Here is a 16,723-nt window from a genome sequence, read left to right as displayed (position 1 = left end):
TGCTGCTGCTGAGTCTGTGCCCCCAACTTCCTACAGGGACAGCATTGTGCGGACTGCTTGCGGTGTGTGCCCAGCAGAGGTTTCCTACTGCGTTATCTGGATGAAAAATGGGGAAACCAGACAAAACCCAGCCAAGTCTCAATTTTTAAACTCGGAAATAGAGTAAGGCGCAGTAGGGGGCCACATGTGACTCTGAACTGAGTTAAAATGGAGTGCCGAGAGACACGAAGTAGGACAGCAGGGGCCAAAAAGTTGACTGACACCCTTGATGACTTCATAGTTCGCACCAACTCACTCATAGATGAAGGGATAGTCTTGATGGGTAGAAGGGTGTCTCAAGACCTGGCATTAGCGAAAAGATCCTCTCTAGGCCATATTGCCCAGGCTCGGTTCCCAGATACTTTAGCATGTGGTACTCTTCCTGAAAGGCCCAGCCCCCTTCAAAACTCAGGGGCATTACTTGATCCTAATCCAGTGTTAGACCTTAATATGGGTAATGATCCTGGTACTCCGCTTGTGATTAATCAATCTATTACCACTGATACCACTGATATAAATGTGAGGGGCTTGAAAGAGGGGGCGATCCCTAAGAATAGACCCACTAATTTACCAGTTAATATAACGAGGAAGGTGGAACCCACCTCCAATCAGACAACAGGTGGCATAGTAATGACGGCTGTTAGTGGGACAATGGCCGCAGGAGTCAATGACCTTGGGGTTGTACAGCCAGCGGCTGGGGGCCTGTCATTGAGTTTGCTTGATGACACGCTTGCAGACGACAGCTTGGATGACATTTTAGAATTAAGTGGGGGAAATGTTAACCCGGGGGACTCAGAACAAGAAAGAGGAGAAGTAACCCCGAATTTCATCGAGGCCTTGAAAACCCTACTAGCACCTTTGGAGGCAAGGCTATGTCGCATTGAGCATGTACTAAAAAATATCCATATTGAAATAAGTACTCCTGGCCCAATTGGGAACCGGGCATCCACTGCGACCAACAGCAATCGGTCGCATCCCGTGGCAAGTAGTAACGTGGCAGTGGGCATAAAACCAACGCTAAAGAAACCTAGTAATACCTCAACCCTGGTAGGTTCTAATGCTAATGCTAATACATCTGCCCCTAATAAAACCCCCACGCCTGTCACTGCTAAACCCAAGTCTACTCCTCAGGTTAAATTTAAGGATTAGACACCCCAGACATCACAGACCCCTCTGACCCCGACATTGGACTCGGCCCCATTAGAAAAGGCTGAGCCCCGCAGAAATATTCATCTCCCCTTAGATGCCAGCCCCTATGTTGTGGTATTGACCGGGGTCACAGAACTATCACCACCCCACGTGGAATCTTTTCAAGCATTAAAGAACAAGGTATGCCACTGGCTATCAAGCAATTACCCCCTTCCAGTGAACACCCCCAGCAATATCCTGATGGTGGAGAGAGCCCCATGGGTGGGTGGCAATAGGAAAAGATTAACAGGTGATTGCATAGTGGTAACTTTCGAAAATCCACAGGTGGTGGAATATATTTGTAACAGGCCCCCACGCCATCAAGCCAGCCTAGTCATTGCTTGACCACTTTCTTATTTTTATCAACAAACTGAACAGGTGGACAAGAGATGGAGTTGGCTGAGAGCTCCAAATGAACAAAAGGGTAGGACCAGGACTGTTTTTCCTTGGAACACAAACACTCAGGAATGGAGAGATGGAGGAGAGGGTGGCTGGAGCATGGTTCATGGTAGAGGGGGTAGACCTATGCAAGGGGGATTTGGGACCGAGTCACTAAATGGCCACTGTAACAGCTATCCTCATTTTAACAACCAACAAGATCAACTGTTTCACATCCCTATGGCTAACCGTTATGATTGTCTTTCTAATCTGGGCTGGGTAGACTGACAAATACAGGGATCATTGGCTAAGGAGTTAGTTACCACTATACAAACCCCACTACACCAGGCAAACAATGCTATAAATTCCGGGGAGTTGAATGCAGACACAAGCCCATCACCTGTAGTCAGTGATTTGTGCACGGATGGGGCCAAATATGATTTAACAATTGGGAAACAGGAAGTAAGAGGGATGGGGGAGTGTCTAATGGCCACATGGAATATTGCTGGTCTCAGAAACAAAATTGATGACCCCATTTGGAGGGATTTTCTAGGCACCATGGACATCATTGGCATGCAGGAAACATGGGGCACACAAAATGCTTTAACACTAGATGGGTTCACTACCTTCCATCTCTCAGCAGTTCCCTCTACCCGGGGGCGGGTGCGGGGTGGCTTGATAACATTGATCTCCGCAAAAATTCCCGGCACTTACAAAGAAATAGCCACTGGTTGCCCGTATTGCTTGGCAGTACACATTTCATGTAAGGGTCGCCATAATGTCCTTGTGGTAAATTTTTATAACTCCTTTGATAGGATCGAGTCCACCAGTAATTTAAGAATGCTAAACTCCTTTCTTATAAGCTTCAAAGAGTCACCTGAGGCTGAGTGTACTATTCTTTTGTTGGGGGACTTTAACATCCATGAGTGCCCGGACAAATGCCCACCAGATGTCTTTTTTGGGGTCGCCGGAGCAGTCGGGTGGAGCTGGACCTCTGCATGAACCCCGATGCCAGGGATAAAGACGTGTTGGAGGCGTACCAAAAGTTTGTTATGAAATTGCCGCCAACTTGACACAATATGGTAAAGGTAAATCCTGCGGGAGGGTAGGCTGGTTCGACAAAAAGTGTACAATGGCCAATAAAAAATTAAAACTGGCGCTCAAATGTAGACCGGTCAATAGGCAGCTTGTAGCCACGCTTAGGAAAGATTATAAGGCTGTAGTGGAAAAGAGGCAACAGGAGATTAGAGAGGACGCTTGGGCAGAGTTAACTTCATTTGACGTGCTGAAAAATAGCGCCAAGTTCTGGGCTGTGGTCAATCAATCTTATTTTGTTGATCCTGGTAATAATGAACTTAATTGCGGAATAAAAGAAGATAGGTGGTTGCAGTATTTCAAGTCAGTCTATGAGGTTGAGAATCCTGGGGCAGAGGCATCGACCACCTTTGTGAGGCTCCCTTATACGTTATTAGTATATGAAGGTGAGGTGGCCGATGCAATTGGTAAAATGACAAGTAATAAGGCCCCTGGACCGGATGGCGTTCCATCTGACCTTTTTAAATCCAACATAGCATTTTGGTCCAAAATCTTAACTAAGGTTTTTAACAGAATATCTAGTATAGGCATTCCGGAGACATGGTCCCAGTCGGTGATTGTCCCGATTTACAAAAAAGGTGATAGAGGCGACCCGGGCAATTACCGTCCAATCTCCCTCATTGATTCAGCTGTAAAGGTCCTAGGGAGAGTGGTGTTGTGCAAGCTTACTGATTGGCTGGAAGAAACTGACACCCTCTCCGCCCTTCAGTATGGCTTTAGAAAAGGGCGTGGCACAATAGACCAGAGCCTAAATCTACAACTGCTTATAGGGAAGTATACATTAGCAAAGCAAGGAACCCTGTACATCGCATTTATGGACCTATCCTCGGCGTTCGACCGAGTAAATAGGTCCAAGTTATGGGACCTGCTTTTAAGAATTGGTATAGACCCTGACATTGTGTACTTCTTGGCAGACCTCCACAGGGATCTAACAGCGTCTGTGAGGTACGACCGCAAAGGTAATAGCACAGGGAAGATAAGTATCTCCAATGGTGTAAGGCAAGGATGCATTTTAGCACCCTTGCTATTCACACTGTATATCAATGATTTGGGAGCGGTTTTAGAAAAATCATGTAAGGACATACCCAGGGCAGGGAATCTCCAAGTACCAGCATTATTATATGCCGATGATGCTGCCCTGTTAGCCCGAACCGCAGTGGGTCTCCAATGCCTATTAAATTCATTTTATGTTTTAATGTCATCTCTTGACCTTAGTGTCAATTATGGCAAATCTCATGTAATGGTTTGGGTAGTAAAAGCAGGCCCCAGAAAAAGGCGTTGTTTTTACATTGCAATGGCCATAAACTGTCAAGAGTATCTAGATTTCCCTACTTGGGGGTTGTTTTTGATGAATATTCTACCTGGAACCCCCAAATGCAGGAGAAAAAAAATGCTTTTGCCCGTTCCATCTCTGCAGTCCTGGGTTTTTCCCGCAAATTAGGGGTGAAACCTCTGGAGGCGGTATTGAAGGTTTACACCGCAAAATGTATTTCTATTGCGATGTATGGTGCAGATCTGTTGGGCTTTAGACCAGTTAAGATTCTCCAGGTAGCGGAGGACAACTTCCTTAAAACAATTCTATCCTTGCCAAGATCTACGGCCAGTTACATAGTACATCAGGAATGTGGCATAGATTACTTGGAGGACCGAATTGCGATGGCCCCGCTACTGAAGTGGATCTCAGTCTGGTTGAACTCTGAATTGACGGTGAACCACTTAGTTTTAAATGACTGTCTTGCACTTGACCATTGGGACCACATTCCGTGGTTGAAATATGTTCAACTCCTATCAAAAAAGTTGGGTTGGCCAGAACTGTTTAATATGCCTTCTCAATTGGTAAAGGGTGACCTAAAGTGGGTGAAAAGTACATTTTTGAAAATTAGAGGGATGGATAGAGAAGGCCTGGAACTGGCAAAGCCCACAGTGAGAATGCATCAACTGATCGTATCTTCTGGGTGTCAACTGGAACTTTATCTAAAAGTGGTAAACATCTCAAACCATAGATATTTGTTAACCAAGTTTCGCTTAAATAAAATCCACCTATTGATTTGTGGTCGCCCCGGTTGGACGAAACCTGTTGACCTAGGGCTGTGCAAATGTGATGGGTGTTCCCTTATGGATACCGCCCACTTCATGTTTTTTTGTGGTCATTTCACCAATATTAGGAGAAAGTTTATTGTACCCTTATTAAAGGGAAAAGGGTTCAACCAAGTGAAGCCTGCTTTAATGTACCTTCAATTACTGCCAAGCATCTGGGAAATTTGCAATGTTGCCAAATTTTTAACCACTGCAATGAGATTAAGTAAAAAGATCAACTGGACATAGACATATTTTAATACCCGCTATTTTTTCATAAAATACTACTTATAATGTTTTGATCGTCATTTTTAACCATGGACTACTTTTAATATGTATTTTTAAAATCGGATAGGATGTAATTGTATATTTATTGTAATCTCTTAATAAGGTTTTGAGTTTTGTCTACAACCAAAACCGAGGTTTTTTATATGTAACTGTGTATATTATTGCCTTTGGACCTCTTTTGCATGTTTTTGTATACTTTTGTGGTTTATGTATTGAACCGAATAAAGTATTTTTGACTGACTGACTGACTCTGAACTGGCCGCCCCAGCGGAGAAAACCACCCCCTTGGAATCCACACTGTTGGCCATGCAGACCAGCTTGCAATCAATCTATCGATGGTAAAATTGACGACCTCAATCTTAGAATCGACCATATGTCTGCTAAACCGGACAAACGGGGAGCTAGACTGGGCAAAGCAGAAAAACGAATATCGGACGCGGAGTACAGCCTGAGTGCTGTTACCACCAAGACCCTCGACATGGAGAAGGTACTTGCAGTAATCCAAGCAAAGAACAAGGATTTAGAAGCTAGGTCCTGTCACAATAACTATGGAAAACAGTATGTGCACAGCCTCTTGTTCAAGAAGAGGTTATAGGGGTGTACCGTGCTCCAGGGTAGCACTCTCTGAACCGGAGTGTATCTGTATCAAACTGCTTGCATCATGTGATACCTCAAACATGGCCTATATGCTAAAATGCCCCTGTGGAAAAACTTACATTGGACAGACAGAAAGGAAAATAAAAACGCGTTTGAATGAACATAAGAGCAATATCAGCACAAAACAAGTGAAATCTACAGTAGCAAGCCATTTTTCCGAAGCTAAACACAACATCAGCCAACTGAAGTTCTGTATTTTGGAAATGATAGAAAAATAGGAAGGAAGGGACAATCATAATTTCCTATATATCCCAAAGCAAATGGGGGGAGCAAAGGCTCATGCCCAAGGGGCCGCTCCCCCCTCCCGGGTGCTAGTTGGTGGAACCCTGCTTGGGGAACGGCCTCCTGGGGTGATCCCCAAGCAGGGATCCACTAGATTCTCCCCTTTCCAACAATACCTCTCCCAAGTGTTTCAGTGCTCGGGGGCTGAGATAGCCCCACGAGCACTGAAACACTAAAACTGAAACTAAGTTTCAGTTTCGTTTTCAATCTAATGACGACAGCGCGCCATGCACCGAATTGTCATTAGATTGAAAACCAGTGAAGGGCCTCAGGAGGTTGGGGAAGCTCTTCCCCACCTCCAGAGCCCCCCCCCCCCCAAAACACCAAAATGGAAAGGGATTTCATGCCCCTGTCCTCATGACAGAATGGTTTCGTCATGAGCACAGGAACACTGGTGCTCATGACAGAGCCATTCCGTCTTGAGCTCCGAAGGGGTTAAAACACATTCCAAGAGAGTCCTTGTTGATTCAGAGCCTAGGGTGCAAAGTTAAATACATGTACCATTGACCCACAATTAAGATTTTAAGTTAAAACTGAGTTTGGGGGCCTCTTTCTTGAGTATGTATATCATTGGGATGGCATAGACCCTGGACAAGGCTGACATTTAATCAAGGCAGCATCTAGCCTTCATAGCAGATTTCAGAAACCTGAGAACAAAGAAAATGCATTCATCATGCAACAACTGTAAAAACACAAAAGCTGGACGGACCTGTGTGAAATTCATCTTCTTTAAAATTGGGACTCATCGTCGCAGCCACAGGGTGCTAACACCTTGCCTCTGCTATCCCCCCCCACCCCCGAGGGATAGCCAACCAAAAAATGTAAGAGATCAAGTCGAAACCTGGTTAGTAAAATCCGTTGATAAATACTTAAAACCCCCAAGAGATAAGGCTCAGCTAACGGTGTTGTTTTCAACATGATGAATTTGCAAACACTGGGTTTCTTCAGCTCCAGCTCATCCCTCTCCAGTTTCCTTAAGATGCAAAAAGACTCCCTTATTAACCCCACATCCTTTTTAGTTACTAATTCAGGGTTAGTATACAGTTAGGCTCTTCCTAACATTACAAAACTGTTCTTGATATATCTAAGCCATGGTATGCGAAGCGCGTGGTCAAGGGTCATGCATTATTTTATGCTCTGTTGACTCAATGATGATTCCTCACCCAGCCATGTTTTCATCCAAAAGGTAAGGGGCGGAGGGCCAGTGTGTCACTTAAGTAAGGCACCCCCAATTCTTCATATACCACTAAATTAGAAGTGCCAAGCGGGACGCCCAGTAAACGTTTCAGGAATGCATTTTCAGCTACTTGTAAATCATCTATGGTAACGTGCTCCCATATTTCGCTACCATAGAAATCTGTTGTGACACTCTTGGCCTGATAGATCTTCAGAAGACCTGGGGTAGGTCTGTTTCCAAGTTTCGATGCAAAATAAAAAATAGCTGCATTCACCCGTACCAAGTCTCCCCTCTTTCTTTGTATTAATGGGCCCCATTTCATCTGCTCGTCCATTACTACCCCGAAATACGAAAAGACATCAGTGCGGGGTACTTTCGCAGATCAAACCCAAAATTGAGAGGATTTTTGGGGACATTTTTAGAGGCATTTATAAATCGATCCCGCTCTGACATAAAGGCAGAGAATGTATCAAGGAGGGTTTGTAGCCCCTTGGCGGTCCTAGAAATAAGGACCACATCGTCTGTGCATAGGAGGACTGGGAGACCACGGCAGTCTACATATGGATAATCTACCCCTGTTAACAATAGGGCTTTATCTAAATCATTGATATATAGATTGAACAAAAAGGGTGCTAAAATGCACCCTTAGCGTACACCTCTCCTTATGTCAAAATTGCGTGAGAATCTAAAGTCCTGCGAAAATCTAACATGGGCCTTAGTTGCGCGATGATCTTCTAAAAAAGAAACAATATTGCTATCTACACCGATATCAATCATGGACTGCCAGAGTTTGGTCAAATTCTCACGATCAAACGTGGACAGGTCCATGAATGCAAGATGAATGGTACCAGAACGAGCAGCTGTATATTTGTTAAGAATCATGGTTAGGTTAAGGCACTGGGCCACCGTGAACCAACCTGGGCAGAAACCATACTGAACTTCTGATAACGTAGCGTGTTCCACTGCATTAGTCAGTTAGACATGATCACAGCTGTGAGTAAGGTTTTCACAGTTTTTACGTTATTGTGGTTACTCATTGTACCTTATATTACAATTTCAACCTGTATGTTTTTATTGTATATTTGACAGTCATGTGTGGCATCATTTGCAAATTGCACATAGAAACCACTGCATGAATACGATGTGATCTGAACTAAGGAAAGAATTGTATTAGATGACCTGACAAGACAATTTAGCTGGCACTAAATGTTGCTTAAAATACATGATTAACACACGCACCACTGAACAACTCAGATAAATGTCAATAACATATTTGACACTGTAATATTGTATTGAAAACCAATAAAAAGAATAATAAAAAAATAAAACCCACCAGAAATATTTACTCCGTATTATACCATTTGACTCGCCGGATAAAACAGATGATTTACTTCAGATACAATAACTGCAAAGCATATCTCAAAATTCAGCCATTGGCCAGTAATTGTAATCCAGAATAGCTCAACTACAGCATTTTAACTTCTCAATTTCTTTGCGGAGAATGTAAAAAAAATGCATATATACTGGCTGATCATATGCTCTGCTATGTTTGATCTTATCCTCCCTACTTTAACCCTTTTCTCCCACGTTCCCCCACTCCCCTTGGTCTACATTCTACACATTTCCAATATTACTGATGAGCATCTCTCTGCCCACCCCTCAGAACACCTGCAAAGTGTTGCCTTCTAGAGGTCATGCCAGCACATGTGACATAGTTTGGGCACAAAGTGGATGCCAGTGTATAAACAGACTGTACTGTATATTCCACCAAATCGTAAAACCACAGAACTAGTGAGGTAGCTAAATGTGTGTGGAAAGGCATCAACATAGGCCTATTTAGAACTCTTTAGTAGCAAGACTAAACATATCATGAATACACAACCTGCAGATTAGTAATCTAATTTCAGTGTTTTTTACATGCATATAAATTATCACTTTTATAATGGAAATATACATATATTTGTAATAACATTTCAATAGAAAATTCAATCAAAAATTAAAGTAGAGGTACATTTGATCTGTCTAACAGCTGGCTTACTTTGTGGTACTACAAGGCTGTTTCTTAATTGCAGTACAAAACATCAGAAAAAGGACTAATACTATTTGAGAATAAATGTAATAAACATTGAAATTACATTTCACTAGACTGTATTTTAATCATATATTGAGTCTTGCTTGCATCATGTGGCATTTATTCTCTGCAATAACCAGTGCTTAATTTTAGCAGGTGGGCACCAAGACCTAAATGTCTGCACTGGCACCTATGACAGTCTGGCACATGGTGGCGCTGTTGGTCTAATTTAGAGATGAGCACCAAAACAATGGTTTAATAATCCAATATACATTAAAAATGACTAATATCAGCCACCCAAGCCATTCTTCTAACACTGGGGGCCTGGAATAGACTGAATTGTCACACTGTAGGGGTGTGATAGTCGTTGTGTATTTGGCTCGTTGGCACGGGCAATGGGTGGTGCAAGCTGTAGTTGACTCCTCGTGAGGGTCCTGGCACTTATTCTTTTTTTTAATACAAAATAATCACTGACATTAACCTAGAGACAAATGATTTGTAACTTCTAAAGTGATGCTAGAAAACAAATGTCCATCCATTCATTCTATTTTGTGAGCTTGCTACCCTTCCATATTCTTAAAATGATCCTCTTTGCAGTCATTAATATGTTTCATAGGAATTGTTTTGAGGGTTCCTGAGCAAATCGGTTTGATCATCATAAAGGTGATCAGTATTTTAGTTTTAGAGATTTTTGCTTTGACTCCCGCACTAACGATATCCTGTCGAGAAAAGTGCTTTGCTCTTTTGCATGCGTAGATAATGCGTATTAACCCCCAAAGGCCATTACATGCCCAACAGCTTAAATTATCTGATAAACCCAATTTGCCAAAAATGTCTATGGTGTTCAATGTTTTCTAAGAAGGATTTTTGCTACACAAAGATTTTTCCTATATCAACAAGGTTTACCTGGTACTTTTAGCATCTTAGCCCAAAATATCTGTTCCTCACTATCCAATTCCCATGAATTTTTTAAAGTTCTCAAAGATGTATCCTTGTTAGAGAGGTTCAGACATTTATGAGTAGTTTAAGAGGTTAATTTATCCCTTTTTTGTACCTTAGAAAGTAAGGGTGGTGAGCTAAATACTCCTGTGTCAGTAATATTTTCAATAATTCATTTCAAAATATTTATTTTTTCTTCACAAGATTGCAGCTTCCATTTGAATATCAAATGCTCAAAATTCACCAGACATCCAGTATTCAAGGCATCATTGAACAATTGTCAAGTTCAAATCCAAGATAAGGAAAAAGATAATGTGGTGGGAATGTTTATAGGGGAGGTGCCTCTCAATTGTAAATTTGTTAAAACATATATATATATATCCTGGTAAACTGCATCAGTGCTTGTTTATAACGTTTTTTTACTTGCAAAAGTAGATTTGGTTAATTTGACTTTAGTGCGCATCTCCCCTAAATTTAAAACTGCACCAATACTGAATGGTTTCACAATACTAAATTCTGGTTTCATCTAATTACAAGGATTGTCCTCCCTGTTAGATAGCCACTCAGACAACTGTCTCGAAATGAAAAGAAACGTAACAATATATAATAAAGGTGATCCAAAACTACCCCTTTTTGCATCCTTTTAAGTATTTCCATTGACAATTTTGTTTTTTTCCCTTGATGCAATAGGAGCTACTCAATCAACTTATGAGATGGCTTTAAATATTGTTTCTTAATTTAAAGTGATTTGGAACTTCTATAGTATAACAATATGTGCATTATCTTTATTTGAGAAACATTCATCTTACCCTATAAACTGCGTTTAATGTCAGCCCAGCTATCCTTTTCTTCCTTTCTTTTTTCCATCTAGTTTTACAATGGCATGTAGATTTGAACTCTACAATCTCGGAAGACTCCGACAATGTCTACACCAAGATACAGGATACCTTTAGGAGTACTTTTAATGACAAAACTTTCCACATGTCCTTGATTAGCGATTGGGAACACTTCAGTTTTAGACAGAATGAGCAATGACTGTATGCCTACATGTTTAAAGCTCATGGTATACAGGTAATAGGGGATGAGAGAATAAGTAAAACATCATCAGCATAGATTATGAGTTTGATAGCAGAAATTTAAGGAGCTATCCCTTCCAGAGTAAGCTCATTTCTCAGATGTGTAAGTAGGGACTCCAAAACTAGGTCAAAGAAAATTGGTGGTAATGTACAGCCCTAATGACATCCTTTATTTAAATTGTTTTGAATATAATTCCATTGGCCAGAATTTGTGTCTTAGCTCCTGCATACAAGTTTTGTATACAAAGGACCATCTTATGCTGTCAAATGCTTTTTTGCTATTGAGGCTTACTACATTTGACTATGTTTTGCAAGAAGAAGTGACAGTAACGTATAATATTTTCTATAAAATATACTTATTCAACCTTTTTTACATGGATGTATTGCAATCTCAACTCTTTGATAAGTAAATGTGGTATTATTTATTTTTATTTTATTGGGTGAAAGTCAGAAGATTGGCTCTTCAAGAAAACCATCAAGCTTAACCTCATCAGTTTTGTTTCCTCTGAATATTGTAGTTTATACCAGTCCACAAATACAGTGCGTGTATCTGGATTATATAATTCTGTTTTCCCCAATGTATTAGTTATGGACACAAGAGTAAGCAATTACATTTTCTTTCATTCAGTATGTAAGCTAAATGTTTACTAGCCCTGCCACCTCCCTACCAAGTCTTTTTTCATACATTCTTTCCATACTCTGCTCTATTATTAATTTTGTCATTTCTTGCAAACCTAACTTTAGTAAGCCTACATAGATAATCTTTATCATGAGGCTTTGCAAATGTTTTCTCCAAGAGTTTCAAAGAGATCTCCAAGTCTGAATAAAGGATATTTTGCTTGCTTTTCCTTTTGATTCAAAAATAACTACTAATCTACAAGAACAGGATTTTTAGAGAATCCCATAATAAAGAAAATGTAGATCGTGTCTATGTTGCTACTCCAAAAATCCCCAAATTAGCTCTAGAGAGGGCTCACCAGGTAGTATTTTTAAGAGGGAATTTGTTAGGTTCCAATTTCTGGCTTTGTTTGTAATTTGAAGGAAATGCTCCAAGGCCGGAATCTCTAATGCATAGTCTGAAATTCAAATATTTTGAACTTCTAGATGTTTAGTTACTGAAAGTAAAGATTTTGAGATATAAAGACCATAGAATGACTGTGCTAAACAGGGTAATAAAAGCTATATTCCCTTTCCCTTGGATGCCTCACACATCACCGATTCTCAATATACATTTCAATGTTTTAAGGGCTTTGTGGTGACTTTGGACTTGCAACATTTTACCTTTTGATCGATCTATTCTGGTTTCCAAATTTACATTAGCATCATCAGCTACTATTCATTTATCATACTGAAAAGATTACATTTTAGTGTATAAAGTACTGTAAAATGTTTTCTTGCTTTGTGTTGGCATGCCTAAACATTTACAATGAGAAAAATATATTGCCAAATTTGGTTTTAGCTATCACTGCATCATGTTCCATGATATGTAAAAGGGAACCCCTAAAGCTCTGAAGAAGCAAAATGGATACCCTTATTGCCTTAGAAGCAAATTAATGGACATTCTCTATTATAACACTAAGACGTCAAAGCTTTTTCATCCCCAGTGCTACGCTCTTTTTTTGAAGTTTTGAGGTGCTTTGTGCTTAAGGCTTCATATATTTTTTTCCACAAATGGTATTCATGGTAAATATGCATCCTTTTCCCCAATTCCTGTGGATTTTAAACATACTCGGGGTTTGTCCATTTCCCAGGAGGGAACTGAGGAAAAAAAGTGAACATAAATATAGCACATGGGGCTGTAATGGGAAACAATGCTGTGCAAGAAAGTGTGTGTTTTTTTTCTAAAATTTGCAATAAGGTTTACAGTGCCAAGATCACTAATGTCCTACCTTTCAGGAACAAGAAGAGTTGTAAAAAAATTAATAATAAAAGAAAATACATTTTTAACCATAGTTTTTGCATTTTTCTAAGTGGTATTCCATTTTTAATTTTTGGTGGTTTCTGACTACTTGCAGTTTATGGTAGAAATAGGTGTGAAGACCATGGATGACGCTGGAACCCAATATGTTTTTGAAAACTAAATACAATTCCTAATTCAGTAGCAGTCATGATTTTTGGAGATAGATCATGGGTTCCTCAAACAAACTAATTGTTGACGTAAATAATAATCTAAAAAAAAAAAAAAGGAAAGAAATGTAGCCGACATTGTCATCTGTAATTTTGTGCTCGGATGGCCTATTTTCAAAAGAAACATACCGTTACATCTTCAGATCCTTCTGTTTGCATGGATGTATAGTGTGTGTTATTGATCCCACAATGCCTGATACCCAGGGCCAACAACTGAGCTGCAGCTTTCCTTGTGTACTGACTATACATCAATAGACACCTGCCACCTCACCCCAAAAAACAAAACAAAATCCATGGTGGCTAGTGGGTTTTGCTAGGCACAAAGATTGTATGCCCCTTACGGGGTGAAAAATGCAAAAACAACAATTGATGGACAGAATGCAGAACAATGTCATGCATTCACCCCAGTACGGAGATCTGGGCCCAAATCCATAGTTTTTTGCTCACCAGGCCATTCCGGTTTGGACCCAGCCATATGCAAATCAGTCTTGACCCTGCGCCCAATGGGAACAGTCCAGCCCGAACCGCCAGGCCAGGACCTCCCTGGACTGGAAACAAGCATCCTAGGACCAGTTTCAGCTTTCAGCCCTCATCAGCCAGGATAGCTTGACTCCAGTGGCATGGAGAGCACGGGACTCACGTCTGAGTATACCCGTCCCACTCGGGGTGACAAATGCAAAAAGAACAATTGATGGACAGAATGCAGAACTATGTCATACATTCACCCCAGTACAGAGTTCTGGGCCTAAATCCATCGTTTTTTTGTTCACCATGCCATTCTAGTTTGGACCCAGCCATAAGCAAATCAGTCTTCATCCTGCACCCAATGGGAACAGTCCAGTCCAAACTGCCAGGCCAGGTCCTCCCTGGACTGGAAACGAGCATCCTAGGGACCGGTTTCGGGTTTTCATGATGTCATCACTCACCATAACTCTACACCTAACCCAAAGCATAATCAACTTCTTTACCTCAGCTTAGCTATGTTGAAAATAATATTGACCTCAGTACTAAAACAAGTTTTAGTAATCAGAAAACGTAATTGTTTTCCTGAATTACTTGTCATTTGAAGACAAGGTCTGTAGTTGTTTTTATTTTCTATGCTCTTGTTGTAGCATAATCCTTTGTTATGTTCTTGAAAATGGTGCTGTGGGGAAGCAGATCATAGGTACCAGGGATGAAGTTCACAGCAAACCAAATTTCAGCAAGACAAAGAACTTAGAATTGTTCTTCCACCAGTTATGGATTATATCCCCACCTGCCACAGTGGCTTGACAGTCACATTGCCTTTCCCCAAACACTAAAATGCTGCGTGGGCAGCATATGGGGTTTCGCAGGTCAAGCACCTATCTCTCCTGTTTCCTTTTTTGCCTTTTCCTTTTTTACAAACTGCTAGCTGTACTATTACTTTGAGTCACCAGAGAACACTAGACAAGCACATCAGGAGGAGGGCCCAACCAAAACAAGTGTAACCCATTGACAAAATGGATTCATAAGGTCAATTCTGGTGCGCAAACATATAAGAGTAACCATAAGAAATACAGTTTGGTGGGGGGGTACTCTCACAATAATCAGAAGTTACTGAGGCCCATATGTAAGTGTGGGGTAATTTTACCTCTAGGGTCGTGGGGCCTCCCTACTGAGAACCCTTCAGACTGAGAACCTGGTACTCCTTTAAGTACTATCATGATTGTAAGGCAGTACAATACAAGGTTGACTCGGTAAGGTACAATTGAGTAGCACCTCAGAACCCAGCAATGCTCAACACCACCACTCAATAAATTAATGTCCATCCACTATTTTTACTTCAAAAGAAAAGGTATTTTAATACAGACATTAATAACTAACCCCTCCTAGGGGCTTCACAAGAATGGTAATCAGCTACCAAAAAGATTTAGAGGGTGCAATTAACCTAGTAAAATGTGTATGCTATCTATAAGATTCCACCCAACAATGTATGAACATGATGGCCATAACATTGTAAAGTAGCAATACAACCTAAAAGATCTATAATTAATATGTTAATTATAGACTGTAAGAAAGTGGGCTATTGAAGGAACAACCTTGAATGAACAAACTTGTAGAGCGCACAGCTACTTAGAAAGTGTCCCTGCGCTGAGGAAACAAGTAAAGATCCCAGCTCTCTTAATCAATGTAGCATAAACCAGTGTGCTTTTATAATTTTCTGAATACACAATTCATCCCGAATGTCCCCTAGCTTAAATAGAAGGCAGTTCCAGGCCTGCGCTGCCAAAATACTAAAAGAGAAACCACCTCTCCATTTTAAAGCGTGAGACAGCCATTAAACTGGCATCAGTAGAATGAAGAGTTCTTTTCGGACAAAATGGATGCATCCCCTCAGAAAGATTACGAGGGCCCGTCTCATAAAAACGCAGTTGGGCTAATTCCAGAGACTAAAACAGGTTTCACTTTTTCACAGACAGACAATGTAACTTTACTAGACAGGAGGAGATCGAAGCACACCATGAGAGTTTACATAGAAGGCATGCCGCCATATTCTGCACAGCTTGCAGGCACTTGAGAAGATTGATTATCTCGAAGGCGAAGATAAAGCACGCTCGCATATTCCAGTTGACATGTGACTAGGGCATGAACTACTGACCTCTGAGCCTCCATATGAAACTTTCTTTAGATCTCACAATATCCCAAAGCAGGATCTAACCACCGAAGGTACCTGAGAATTAAAGGAAAGTTGGCAATCAAATGGGATGCTGTGGTTCCTGGCCACTACTGCTTGAGAATGGGGAACCTTCCTTGGACAACTAACCTCCTAGTCGGGGTAGGAGCAGTGCCAAGTAACATAACTTCTGTTTTGCCTGGGTTATATCGCAGATTATTGGCTCTCATCCAGCTCATAACTGCTCCCCTACAGGCCAAGAAAGCTTCATTTGCTGTTAAAGAGGCGTAATCATATGATAAAAGAAGCTGGGCATTGTCCGCATAAGATATGATATTAATGCCAAAAGATTCAACTACAGCAGCAAGAGTCAGGCAGTTCAAATTATGAATTTCATTAAAAATGGCTCAGAGAAAAAAAAGCTCTTACACAAATATCAAAGAATCCATCTCTAGTAAAATACATTATAACAAAATAACCTTGGATCTCTGGTTGAGACCCAGGAAACATATACAATGTTGTCACTCTAGTCCATGTAACATGTCAATTTAAAGTAACAATTTTAATACAGTTTAAACAAAGTGTACAAAAAATGAAACCACTAACCACCATACACGTTAGCCGAAAAGTATGATGCAGTTTTTTTCAATATTCCATTCAATTGTAATGATTTAGGCTGAGACGAGAGACCTACC

Source organism: Lissotriton vulgaris, chromosome 2_1, assembly GCF_964263255.1.
Source record: "Lissotriton vulgaris chromosome 2_1, aLisVul1.2, whole genome shotgun sequence".
NCBI lineage: Eukaryota > Metazoa > Chordata > Amphibia > Caudata > Salamandridae > Lissotriton > Lissotriton vulgaris.
Note: the sequence above shows the minus strand (reverse complement) of the source record.